We start from the raw sequence: 14,402 nt of genomic DNA, 5'->3' as shown, positions 1-14,402 counted from the left end.
TAACTTAGGCCGTCTACGGCAGTGCCATATGAATATATACAACTTTGTAAAACAATATGCATATATACGCATCTGTATTTGCATATGTAAAAATATTCTTTTAGCATCTTGCAATGTCTTCAACAAAGTAATAAAATAAAGCCATTTAAAGAGTTTCTTATGCCTCAGTGTTGAATACTTTATAATGGTATATTGGGACTTAAATGTTGGCAGGGGTGGTGATAATCTCTCTCGTCTGGACTGACGTTGTAGAAATGGGTGAGCTCTTGAATGATGACTTGTTATGTTTACTGAAATGCGATGTCCTATTTCCTGACATTTCATGATTAGCTGCTTTTTCATTATACACTTCGTTTTTTTAAGCATAGTAAATAGAAGTGGAACATATAATTAAAATGTTAGGATATATCTTAAAAAGCTGCCCTAGAATCATAATTATGCATCACAGCTACAACGTTAGTAAAGAACTGATTTGGCGGTGACTTTTCTATTTGTGGCGGCACCAAAGAACATTTCAAAAATGACAGTGTGGTTTGAAGAGAGAACCCCCCACCCCCCGGAAATTCCAGGTGGGACACGAGGAACTTCCTTGGGACAACAGCATGTGTAAGTCTGGGCTTCAGATCGATACTAAGGCTGCTTCGTTAAGGAAAAGTCTAAACGAAATGAAGACTAGCACCATGTTTGACCTACACTAAGCCCAGATGCAGAACAGAAGAGAAACAGTCTTCTTTGGCAAGACCAAAGTTCCCAGGGGACGGGAAAAAGTGGGGAGCATCCCAATAATAGGGGTAAATATAGGACAGCAGGGAAGAACAAGTAGAAAAAAGGACTTAAATGATACTTTGCAATAAAAGAAGCCGGGTTTAGAGGGTCAAAAAGTAGCTTTGGAAACTGTGGTTAGTACTTAAGGTCATGAAGGTGGAGAAGACTCAGCAAGGATAGCACCATGGTAGAGACAGGAAGGAAGGAAGGAAGGAAGGAAGGAAGGAAGGAAGGAAGGAAGGAGAGAAATGATGTCTATTTGGGGCCCAGCGATGAGGCGATCCCATTAACTCCGAGGGGACAGTATCAGTCAGATGGAGGGCCTGATGCACCTGCTCCGCCAACGTGGCACACGGCCTAGCCGGCGGCACATGCGGGCACTCGGGGGAGAAGCAAGCGAGGACGGGGAAGCAGAGAGAAAGGAAATGCGCCGTTAAGTGCAATCATTGTTTGGACCCATAAAAGGCAGAGCTGAAATGAAAAAAGGCAGACTCGCTCCCCTCCCCACTAACCCAAATGCCCCCAGCAGATGAAGACGTCAATGAAAGAAATCCAACACGGCTCATTGCGGTCATTGCTTTTAAAAAGAAACTATTGCTCCTGAGAAAACAAACAAGGCATAGCTTATTTCTGCAGAATTATGGACAAAAATCAGCTTAAGGTTCAGTCTTCACCTGGACACAAACCTGGCATCTCTTGACATTTCTCACACGCCATGGTGCTTTGAAGAAACCCATAATGGGTATGAACGCTCCTGCATCAAAGGCAGTTCGGTGCTACATTCTCCCCCGACCCCCTCCCATTTTACAGATGGAAAAAGGGAAATACGATGCGCCCAGGTGACTCAATCAGGCTCTCCTGGCGTCCGATGACCGGGCCCTGCTGGGGCTTCCACACGCCGGACCCCAGGCCCACGATCCTTCTGCAAACCAGAGCCTGCCCGATAGTGTCGAACGACAGCTTTGGAGAGATGATGCCACCTGCAAGCGTGTCGCGGCTCCGTTCTCGCTGCTGTGACTCGCCTGCCCCTTTCTGACCCTCTTGCCTGTTTCTGCTTGCTGGCTCCATTCCATCTAAGCGGGAGCGTCACCTTTCTCCTGCACGAAGCATTTCTGCCACCTTTGCCTCCACTCTTTTGCCGGCTTCCCACTCACTCTGGGGCCTGCTGGGCAGGCGTTTGGTATCACAGGAGGCTGAGCGCAGCGCCACGGACCCTGCGAGGCCGCACACTTCAGACTCTTAACCTATCAGCCTTTGGTTCTTCGGAAAATAAAAATACAAGTAACCTTTGCAGGCAGTGCAACTCAGAGGGGCACGGGGTTAAGCCGGGATCTCAGGGGCCCCGCTTCCCAGCTGAGCCCTGGAAGTCCTGAATTGGTGCCTGCAGAGCAGTGGCTGGATGGGCAGAGGAGGGTCCATCAGCCCCGAATCGGGTGCAGGGGCCTAGGGCAGCTGCAGGAGGCAAGGGAAGGCCAGGCTCTCACTAGGCTCATGTGCTGGCGGGGCCGGAGGAGCCCAGGGGCGAGGCCACACATCAAGCGGCCTCCCAGGCTTGCCAATTCTACCCACCAGAAAAAAAAAAAAGAAAAAAGATCTGGGACCCATAGAAGATTTTTTAAGATTTTATTTATTTATTCATGAGAGAGACACAGAGAGAGAGAAAGAGAGACAGAGACACAGGCAGAGGGAGAAGCAGGCTCCATGGAGGGAGCCCGACACGGGACTTGATCCTGGGTCTCCAGGATCACGCCCTGGGCCGAAGGCAGCGCCAAACTGCTGCCCCCCTCATAGAAGATTTTTGTCTAAAAAAGTATTACCTTGTTATCCCCATCATTTCCTAAAAGGCCATTTAAGCAAACCAAAGGTAGAAAGGACTTAACGACCGGGCAAGAGACCATGGTTTAAAAGGAATAAAGTAAAGCTTGGTGAAAAAATTCTCCATGTCGTTTAGGTTTTCGTGTCAGTGTGGATCAGTGAAAACCCTCCCCACGGATTAGCACCTGCGTCAAGGAAACGCAAACGAGACGGAACAGAGACATTACCATGGCCAGGGGCCTTGGAGGAAGGCAGTGAGAAACAAATCAGTAGTCAAGGGTGAGCCCTTCTTTTCTTCCACAAGGGGAGGGAGACGGCGATCGGCCGGCTGTCCTCTGCAAAGTTCTGGCCCTCCGCGCCAGCAGAGGCCCTCCCATGGAACCAGCTCAGTGGCTTTACCCAATGGTGCTCGGCCTTTTGGGGGGCGAACCGGCCCTGCCCAGCGTGTGCACCTGAGATGCCCCTTTTCTTTCATCAGCCTCTTGGACGGCCAGTGCCCCAGGCTCCAGGGAATCTGGGTGTAACATCAGCTTCGTGCTCTCCAGCCCACTCATCTGGGCTCAGCCTCAGAGCTTCAAATTCCTAACACAGCACATTCTTTTTGCTCCCAATTGACCCTCTTCACAAAGGACTCTCCCTGGCAAAGACACACTCCCTCCGGCTCTTCATGACCTTCTGCTCTTCCACTGATGGGATGCCCTGAGCTGATATTTATCTATTTGTTCGTCTTTAATTTTGATTGCATTTCTGCCTAGACTTGCTGTTTTAGCCTGTGCGGTGTGTTTTTAAATCTCTTTTTAAGTTTCCTAAGCAGTGGGATTATCGACCAATGGCCCAGAGAGTCAGCCTCAGGCCCTGTCAGTGGAAATGCCGCACTCATCCCGACGTGAAGACGGCCTCTCCCCTCGGCGTAGACAGAGGCGCCCACCCTTCGCTTCCCTCCGGATCCCTCGGATCCCTTCCCACCACCGCCCTAACCCTAAATACTGGTCTCCTTGCCCCTCCCCGTGCTCACGGGGCCCAGCTCACCCTCCCAGACGCCACTCCTACACGGCCTGTCTGCTCACACATCTGCAGCTCCTCAACGGAGAGAAAAACTGCCTGAGTCAGACGGTTACCATCACGATGTCAATAGACCATCGATATGGCAAATGTGCTCGAGTGGAAACACTGTGCCGTCCTCGCCAACTGCCTTTGAAACCCAGCAACAGGATCATCTGTTGTCAACAGTGTTTTCCCACAAGATGGCCTCTTTAATCAAATGTCACGTTTTAAAAATGATCTCCTGCTTCTGGGAGAAATCTGTGTGCGTGAGAGTCGGGCTTTGGAGAAGCAGGTGGAACCCAGAGGAGGGGCCGTTTGCAGGAGCGGTGGGCTGAGCGTGGGCTTCTCATCCAGCCTGACACGGAGCTGGTCTTTCTCAAAGAGGACGCAGACTTACGTATCGACTCGGACCATGTTCGAGATGCCTCTCTCCCAAACCTCTATGCTCTTCACCCAGAGAAGAGTGAAGCTGGATGTAGGTTTTATTCTGAGGTATCCGTATATACATGCATGGGCTTCTCCAGCCCAAAGTCGGCCCGCTCTGAGAAGGCGAGACAGCAGATGTCAGGTGGGCCACATTCTGGAGACCTCTGGAGGGGGCGTAAATGGTCAAGTCCGAGTTTAGACTGGCCCTGCCCTGTCTTTCCTGGGCCATCCCAGGATAGGCCTACTCTGGGGGCTGCTTAGTGAGGGCACATCCTCTGCTTTCAGGCTAGTGTCACAGTGAGGACGCCTGTGAAGGAGACTTACCCAACCTGCCTTTCTCCTCACTGTCCCCTTGATACAGAGGGAGAAGGTTCGCTTCCAAATTCTGGAAGGTTCCTTAGGTTCAAATTTTCTTCCATAGTTTAATTAGCCAGCAAACCCCACCTTTCCTCCCCCAAAAAAACTTTCCCTTAATCTCACCATCCATCATGGCAATACTTTTTTCCCCCACAATGCTAACATGGACACCCTACCTGTCACTGCGGTGAAGTAGGACAAAAGGACTCACCCTATCATAACAAAACGCATGCACAAATCATTCCTTGAGCTCATTCCTGATGAAGGGCGTGCTCAACAGCAAGAATAGCAGAACAGAGCCTGATTTAAACTTCCAGTGGTGGGCTGACTGGGAACCCTAATAACGGGGCTGTGACCTGTAACACGAGTATCAAGAGAATTTACATCTACCCAATTCTAGAAACGAATACGAATCTGAGGTGTACGCATTTTAACAATTATCTCAAAGTCCTAATTTCTTTGAATTCAGTAGCAAGATGATGCGTCAGAAATCGGCGAAGCTCAGGTTCTGGAGAGAAAATGTAAAATGCTTCCATCATCATGGAAAGTAGAGCAATCAGCCAACTTCCAAAATCATGCGTCCACCTGGTATGGAGTTGACTGCTACCTACATAGTACCAAGAATGACAGGCAAAATGCAAAAGAAGAAGGACGCAAGAAAGTCTTAATTTACATCATTTTTGTCTCGAGTGCTAAGAGGATCGCGATGAGCAGGGGTGAGAACGGCGCCTGGGTGGGGAGGTGGCTAACACCTGTTAACATTTCTTTGCTGCCAGGTTGTCATCTGCCACAGGTCTGGCTGGTGGGGGCAAAATTCGGCCAGTGCTGTGCTCCCTTAAACCAGAAATGGCAGTAGCCTGAAGTGAGCCACTACTGTCTTGTTCTAATACCTCAGGAGACAGGTTCAGAGAAGCAGGGAACCGGCGGACCTTTCCTTCCTCACCTCTCTGGTTCAGCCCTCTCTCTGAACGCTGAACCCACGGGACCTGTTTTTCAGAGATCACACCGAAGCAAGGGACCCAGTGCCTCTTCCGCACACAGTTATGATGACCACATGATGGAGTAGTGACAGGAGGCACCACCCAGCTTTGAAGTTCATCCAAGAGACAAAGGCTTCCAAAGTCAGGACATCCCAGAATTAGCTCCCTTTGGGTTTGAAAGATTCTGGATTAGCCATTGTTAAGAGAAGAATCATATTTAAGTCATTTTTCTTAAAAACCAAACAACTGTTTGTTGACTGAAGAAGGCTGATATGTGCGGGACTCATCTGTTTAGAGACCAGGGCTTGGGCAGGTCTCGGCTTGCTAGGGAGCTGATGTCAAGCGGGAGCTGGGTGTCAAAGATGTGCCCTCATCCTCCTGGATCTGCTCACGAGGCTGGAAAGTGCTCGGAGGTCAGACCCACGCCTCTCTTTTGTCCTCCTCTTTGTGTTTTGGCCCTTGTTTTGCCCCATCCAGACTCCATCCCCCCCCCCCCCGCCCCGGGAGAGGGTGATGCCTTGCATGGTGACAGGGAGACCGTGGAGACACAGCAGCATCAAGGGACCCGTGAACTGCCGACCATTTGGGACACTGAGGCGAACGTGAAAAGACTTGGGAGGAAGAGCAACAGTAGTGGTGGATGGATCCAGAACCTGAGATGGAACGGCATTTAGACTAAATTGTCTATTCACAAGCTTTGAGAGAAAAGGAGTATCACACAGTGCAAGGAGCAAGGGGAAGCCAGGGACGGTCACACCGGGGTGGTTAAGGAGCAAACGGGGCTGGGAAAGGGGAGAGCGCCCAGGTTGGAGGCTTCCCAAGAGCCAGGGGAAGAGGATCCAGTAGCAGAAAGTGGACCCCAAAGTACTAACACAGGCACCATCTTTATTCTCAAGCTGCAGAAAATTCAGCCTGTAAATCCACATTTCACTCCCTCCTTACTACACCTTCTACCTTCCTTTCCTGTGTGATTTCCATTTTTTAAAAAAAGATTTTATTTATTCACGCATGAGAGATACACAGAAAGGCAGAGACACAGGCAGAGGGAGAAGCAGGCTCCATGCAGGGACCTGATGCGAGACTCGATCCTGGGACCGCGGGATCACGCCCTGAGCCCAAGGCAGATGCTCAACCCTTGAGCCACCCGGGAGCCCCAGTTCCTTTTCTACTGGTGGGCCTGCCTCCTCTCCTGGGCCTTCAGCGCCCAGCCGAGTTCGGGCCTTCCTCTCTGAACCCCATCTGCTGTCTCCTGCTGCCCACCCTCCCGTTTTCAGCCTCTCCTTTCCTCCATAAAGCCATCCTCGCATTGTCACCACACTGATCACACTGCTTCCCGGCTGAAGTCCTTTGCGAAGCCCTGTCTGTCCAGGATGGGAGCCCACCACACTGGTCAACACAAGCCCTGCCACCTCCCTCGGTCCCCTCCTCCTCCTTCCCCACACATGTGCTATGCTCGGGCCGTATGGTCTCTCCAAAAGCTGTCCTCCTGCCTCCTGAGGGCATGCTTTCTTTGGCCTAGAACACTCTAGACGTGAGCAACTGAGCAAGAAGAGTCTTGCTAGCCTTCATTCATAATCCTTAAGACTAAGCTTCAAAATTACCCACCCTGGGAAGAGTTTCTGGCCTCAAGGAGATGGTCCTTGTCCCTGTTCTCACAGCGTGTCAGGGCCTCTATCTCTGCGCTCACTCATCATCCTTCCCATCCCCTGCGTCTCTGTCTTGCTCCTGGGCTTCCTGCCAACGTGCCCGTCCACTCTGCACTCCAGCGTCGAGCACCAGCACCTGGCACATGACCCGTCCTCGTTGAACGAACAGCGAGCGGGTGAGTAAAGGAATGCCAGGGAGTCACTGGGAAAATGGGAAGTGCTTGACGTCCAAAGGGCAAGCACAAAATTCCCAGCTTACTGATGCCTAGGAGGTTTGAAATGAATTAATAATTTGCTAATCAGCATGCCTTTGCAGTGTCACATGGGAAGACTTTCATTTTCTTTAAAGACTTTCACTTTCTTTTAGGTGCCACAGCCACTTTGGGAAAAAAGCGCCTCCCTTGGGGCTGGCGTTGCCTGGACCAGTCCCAAGTGGGACTGACTAACCATACCTGTGGGCCCCCCCTCCGTGTTGAGGAGGATGGAGTACACTTCACAAATCAAGTTAAAAGAGCAGAACTCTTCATTAAATTAATAAGCCGTGAGATAATCTTGAATTGCATATGCACATACAGGTATGTGCACGGAGGTGAGCTTCAAGGCGTTACCTTTCTCCCTGGCTCTAAATGACAAATAATCACTGTATATAAACTCATTCCTCCTGGTCTTAAGGGTCTACAACTCCGTCATCCTGGCTATGTCCTGGTTCACGCAGGACTTCTGTGATGCTTTCGGATTCTCAGTCATTTTGTTCTTGGGCCTTAGAACACTCTTGCAATTTTTCTTTTGTTACTTTGACTCTAATGATCCATTTAAAAAACCTCATCTGTGAGTAAAGAACTTTCTTCCAATCCCTCAGGGCAGCCTTTGCTTGCCTTTACTAGAACGTGGTTCCTTTTTCCCCATTCCTAGAGCTGGAAATAGAAAGAAGTCTTGGGATGCCTGGGTGGCTCAGTGGTTGAGCATCTGCCTTTGGCTCAGGGAGCGATCCCGGGGTCCTGGGGTCAAGTCCCACATGGGGCTCCCTGTGGGGAGCCTACCTCTCTCTCTGCCTAGGTCTCTGCCTCTCTCATGAATAAATAAATAAAATCTTTAAAAAAATAGAATGAAGTCTTTCTTCTAGCTGATGCTTGCCTTATACTCACTAAGTACTTAAAGGTTAACTATGCCTTTAGATAAACTACAAGTTTTTGCGGCTTTTGCTTTGTATCTACCGCTTTTCATTACAAGGCCCAAAGATGGGAACATCTTAGTTTGTAGAAGACTTAAATTCTTAAAATACATTTAAACGGAACAAAACCTAGCTTTTAGCCAGGGATACAATGTGGTATTTCTTTACATTAACATCTTGTCAGAAAATTTATTTTTTGGGGGGGGCGGGGGGAGTTCTCACTTAATGAACTGCAGATTTACCAAACTTTGGAATGAACCAAGGTCTAGGAAATGTGTTTTGAGGTGTGTAAGTGTGTATGTTGGAGATGTGGTACTGATGGATAGGAGGGATGCTAGGTTAGGAACTGGGGTGATATGAGGCCAGGACCCTGGCATACAGGCAAGGGGCTTTCTCTGGGATGCTGAGAAGTAGGGTAGCCAGGAGTGAGGGCTGCCGAAGCTGTTTTTATTTTGATGTCACAGATGAGCCAGAGATACTGGTTAGTCTCTGGAAAATACCCAACTGTGGATCTTCAGTTCTGTGACTGTTAAAAAACAAGAAGTTCCCTTTCACTGGTAATCAACGTGCAACTTCTTATGCTGTCATCAAACGATCCTCTAAAATGGTTGGTGTATATAACTCAGTCTTAGCATAAATCATTGGATCATCACTGTGTAAAAGGGAAGCTGCGGATATACACACACAAGAGGCTATCAGATTTAGACAGTTACATAATTAGTTTAAAGAGGGAATTCAACACTTTTGGAAGCTGCATTGAACCATTATGGAGCAATTTAGCACATCCAGAACATTAATTTGCTAAATGGAACACACCGAAGGGGTCAATGTAGCCTTGCAACTATTGAAACACTGCAATTATACTGAGAAAATATGAGAAATTTTATATTATGGATTATATTGAGATAAACTGAGAAAATCTGATCTGTTTTTATTTTTCCTGGGATTTTTTCCAGTACTAGGAATAACATACAAATACCATATTTCCCTTTCTGCTTTTAAACTTGGGCAGAACTAATTATGTCTTAAAACTAGACTGCAGAAAAAAATTGGATTAAATCGAGTATTAATAAAAGCATTGCCTTAGTAGAGCTCAGGTTAATGTTTGAAATGTACAGCAGCCACTTTATTCATTTGCCTGCACTTTCTTTTTAACTGATGTCCCTGGGAATACACATTCTGGTTAAAAATTCAAAGCAAAATTATTAAACAATTAAACAAAATAGCAAAACCGGAAATCAACTCTACAGTGTTTCTCCATGATTTTAAGTGATCTAATTTCTTAAAAATCATTCTTAATGTCTCAAATGTTTTCTTCCATGAAGACAGTAAGCAGAGAACGCATGGAGGGTCCCCAAAGGAGAGTTGGGGGGATGGGGAGATAGGTGATGGGGATTCAGGAGGGCACTGGAGAGGAGTGCCGGTGTCACATGGAAGTGTTGAATCACTCTATTGTTCACCTGAAACTAATATTATACTGTATGCTAACTGGAATTAAAACAAAAACTTAACAAAGAAAAGAAAGAAAAATAAAAAAAGGAAAAATGGATGGGGGCCTAGTGCCATCTTTAGGTACGTATTTATAAAATGGGCTTTGTTTTTGACGCCTTTTTGGGCAGAAATAGTGCTGAAACATAGTTTCAGGGTTTGAGCATTCAGGTTTGGATGTCAGCTGCCTATCAGGCGAAAGGCTATTCCCTTAGTTTTGTCCTGTGGAAGATGCCTCTAGAGTTTTTCTAACATCACAGGCTACTGCATAAAACACCCACGAGGAGAACACAACACGGCACAGATGTCAGGCTATTTAGACATGATGCAGTGTCAACGGGCATGGACACATCTTTTCTAATTTGGAGTAACTGTCATTGAGTTTTCCAAATTACCTGTGCTTTCTGTGCACTAGTTTGAGTTTGTAGTCCCAGGCCCTCTTTACGCTGCCTGTCTTTCCTCCTCTGAGATCCCTCTTTGATACCTTCCCAGAGCATCAGAGCCGATGTCACTGGGAGTCATAGGTTTGCCATGGGCACAGAGTTAAGTTCATTATAAAGAAATGGTTCAGAAGCTCATTCTGAAATTGCTAAGCTTGAATGAGGGACAATAAAGCACCCGAATGAGAAGCTAGAGACCCATCTATACCTACATAAATGCATAAAAGCTGAAACTCGTTTATTTACTCTATAAATCTGAATATAGTTCACGAAAGATCACAGAGTCAGCTCCACAAATACAAAGCTCTAAATACCCAAAGTCCCAAGATAGAAAAACTGCCACCAACCTGGTGGTGTGTCTTTATCAGAACACATAGCATTAAAAAAAAAAAAAAAAAAGTTGTCTTCTTTAACCAGACAGAAGAACATCAGAAAGATATGCCTAAACAGTTCTTTTACGGGGGTGAGCAAGCAGAGAATTGTGAAATGCCATTTACTATTGAATAATTTATTCTATTGCCCCATTCAATACACTGGATTTGCTTCTGTGTGCAGTCAAGTGTGAGAACTGTGGTTTCACTTTGGGTTTCAACTTTTTAAAATAACACATTTTTAGCAGGTGAGATCTTTTTGACCACCCTGGAATTATTCTAGCTAAGGAATCGTAACATGTGATAATTGATATTTTAAATGGTATGAAGACCAGCAGGACACAGTCCCTAATACTGAGGGAAGGGAGTAACGAGGTTTATCACAGTGTCCTCACACAAGGGGGCTCCATTAGCTAGTTGGACATCCTCTGTACCGCCTGTCAAGTCAATGGAAGAGGAGGTCTTGGACGAGATGGCTTATTCAATCAGTAAAATATAAGTTATTCAGTTCATGAAACTTATGAGTCTGTCTCCGAGATTTCAAAGCTGAGTTACAAACCCTCTGCTGCCTTCTGCACTCTTCCTATCATCTCATCCAGTAGCACGTCTAAGGATATTGGCCACTTGCCTAACGAGTCACAATAGGGACGTCATCATTACAAGTAACAAGGAGAGAAACTGCTGCTAAGGAGACAATGCTATCTCTAGTTTTTGAAATGAAGGTTCTTGTACCTTGGAAACTATCTGTACACTCTAAAAAATCCCCCTATTTTATTGGTCACTGATAAGAATCTCAATTTGGGAACTGGGTTTTCTCTTCCCAGAATCCTCCTTTCTGATTGCAGGTACAACAAAATACTTCAACTACACCTGCTTGGGACATGTTTTCTGTCTCTACTCCAAGCTAATTTCTAAGACCAATATTTCAGAAGAGAGTGCTATCAGTATGAAGTCGTTTTTTCCTTAATTATTTTACTAATAGACCAATCGAGGAAGTCCTGATTTTGTAAAGCAAAAGAAACTGAATAAACATGTAATACTGGGTAAATTTAGCTAAAAGTATTGACAACAAAGAATGAAAATTGCTAAGACTTTCAGTATCAACTATTTGTACAGAGAAGTCCAAACTACTTCAGAAAGGGAGGGAGCAAAATTTATATGGTGCTTTCCATGGAGCCTGGGCAAGAGTCAGCTATGGGTTCTATCAGGTTCTTCTATATAAATACATTTTCTCTTGTCTACATCTTTGGTTCCTTTTCTTTTCTTTTTTTGAAGGTTTTATTTATTTATTTATGAGAGACACAGAGAGAGGTGGAGACACAGGCAAAGGGAGAAGAAGTTAGGCTCCCCGTGGGGAGCCTGATGCAGGACTCGATCCCAGGACCCCAGGATCATGACCTCAGACTCAACCACTGAGCTACCCAGGTGCCCCCATATCTTTGGTTTCTCTCTCTATTCCTTTAACCAGCAAACCATTATTGGAAGAGATCTGTATGCACTGCAACATTCCAGGACTTGCGGGGGACACAAAGATAATTGGTTTGCATTTTATAAAATGCTTTCTCAGTTTGTACTGAGAAAAAACATATAAGGTAAGTAATTGAGCTAATTCTCTTTTAAAATTTCTTTGGTAGAAGCTATAGCAACTATACTTTTATCAGTAGGCATATTTACTGATTTTGGGTCTTGTGCCATCTGTTCCTATCCTATAAAGCTGCTAATCTCCAGGCTTTTAAGACACCAGGCTAAGGAGAAAGCTGGACATGTACAATTGGGAATCTGGGCCGATAAGTTTAATTTCTCTTTGCGAAATATTTGTGCAGAAGGATAATTTTAAGGCCTGCATCAGCTCTAGGGACTGGTGTCATGAAAGTCATAGAAAACAGGTGTTTTTCAGTTGGGAATGGTGATCCTCCTCCCCGCCTCACAATCTCCCTGTGGTTTTTGTAGAACTCTGCCTCAAAGCTCCTGTATCCTTCCTTTATGAAATCACCAAATATCCTTTTAAGGTCTAAATTTGACACACAGTGCTGCACAGATATAAAGGGGAATGTGATAGATATTTCCAGTGTTGCAGGAGCATTCTGGCTCACCAACAATGTCAGTGAACACCAAGGAAGCCTGGTGGGGGGCACCTAGCTCCCCTGCTGCCCCTGAGCACCTTCTCCCAGTTACATGTCCAAGCCAGGAGGTAGTAAGCAGAAACTCTTGTCAAGATGCTGATGAGTAGAGCTTGGCGTGAAGTCTGCCCAGCAATACCTGCAAAGTTACGCAGACAAAATGCGCTGCTCTGTCTCAACAGAGAGGGCTACTGGAGACGGTGTCTGAAAACAGCATTCCCCTTCCTTTTGTGCACTTACTTTTGAATGTGTTTTAAAGTTTCTAAAGCTCACATAGAAGAGGTAGGCCCTTGCTCTTTCACAGCCAAAGTATAAAAACGTACAGAAAAAAAAAAAAAAAAGGAAAAAGAGATCACTTGTTATTCTGACATGATGATTCTGAGTTACTTGGGCTAAGTGCCCTATTTCTGTTCTGTCTCATACTGTAATACACTGTCTACCAAAATGCATAAATGTTTCTTAGACATTTTTTTAGTCTTGTCTTTTGCTACACACATCTAGAGAAAAAGTGATAAAGCCATGGTTTTTAAAAAGCAATATTTCTGTTCATTTTATTAGAAAAATGATTTTTTAAGCACCGGTTTATTAAATCAGTATATTCTTAAATTATAACCAAAATATGTGTGTGCATATTTACAGATATAAATATATATTTATATGTATATATTATGCGATATATACTTACTTATATATATGTAAATAAATAAATATTTATATGTCTCAATATACACGATTATGAGGCTTATATTTGGTAAAATATTTTAGTAATGCTTTTGGTAATAGTTGCCTTTCCTTAGCTTATTTAGATATAACTTAATAGTTGTATTTAAATATGATGTGTAATGAATTTGTATTTGTCAAGATATGATTGTGATGTATTTAAGTTCATTACAGACTTATTTGTAACAAAATTACTCTTTAAAACAATGCTTGCCCCTCATAGTCGTGAGATTGGCTTGCCAGCTCAACCTCTACTGTCGCTGCTGTGCTGTCTCTTAACTAAGTCTGGGGTTCTTGGAGAATATCTGTTACCAGAGAAATATGTCTTCATTGTGCACCATACTTTTTAAAAAAGGTAAAAATCCTAAATTTGTTTATATTAGTCCACATCAACCCTACCAATGGAGTATATCCCTTTGTTTAATCTTCCAAACAGGATTAAAATTCATTTGTAGGTCATTAAGTCAACCACTGTAACTGCTGCAAGAAGTTCATGTGTCAGTAGTCACCCACACAATGAACCTCTATGCAGGTGTCATTTCCTGCGAACAAATAAGGACACATTTCAAAGAGGCTGACAGAGCAGAGCTTGAGTCCTAGACTGTACTAAAAACTTATTTCTCTATTTTTTTTCCTCCCTGCTTTTAACTAAACTGAAACCCTACCAATGCCACCATCATTTCCTGAAAGTCTTAAAATCAGAGCAGCTCTCCTGCCCAGTCTCATCTGATGGTAGCACTTTTCCTGGACTCTTTTTTTTTGCCTCTTTGGCAATATAGCCTGCTATCACTTTGAAAATGGTGCAAAGGAAGTGCTTTCCATTAACTTCCAATTTATTCCTTTCCTATTGCGATCCTAAAATGAGCAAAAGGAATGCTAAGAACAGAATTTTAATGTAATTCAATTGAAAAGGTTTGTTCCTCTGACAAAATCATGCTGCTGGGTAACATTCATTTTATTAAAAGGGAATCTGTCAAAAAAGAAAAGCAATTCAAGCTACAGGAGAACTCAGCTTTATGTATAAGATCCATTCCAGAAAAGTTGTACAGAAAATATTTG

The 14,402-nt window shown here is 45.0% G+C and overlaps 1 protein-coding gene across 11 annotated transcripts in view; it reads right to left on the bottom strand.

Moving 5' to 3' along the window:
• Positions 1-14,402, bottom strand: part of TENM3 (teneurin transmembrane protein 3) — a 604,956-nt gene that overhangs the window by 24,306 nt on the left and 566,248 nt on the right. The gene's annotated exons all lie outside the window — the stretch shown is intronic.

The sequence above is a fragment of the Canis lupus genome, chromosome 15 (assembly GCF_048164855.1).
Source record: "Canis lupus baileyi chromosome 15, mCanLup2.hap1, whole genome shotgun sequence".
Classification (NCBI taxonomy): Eukaryota; Metazoa; Chordata; class Mammalia; order Carnivora; family Canidae; genus Canis; species Canis lupus.
This window is presented reverse-complemented; position numbering and strand designations above follow the sequence as displayed.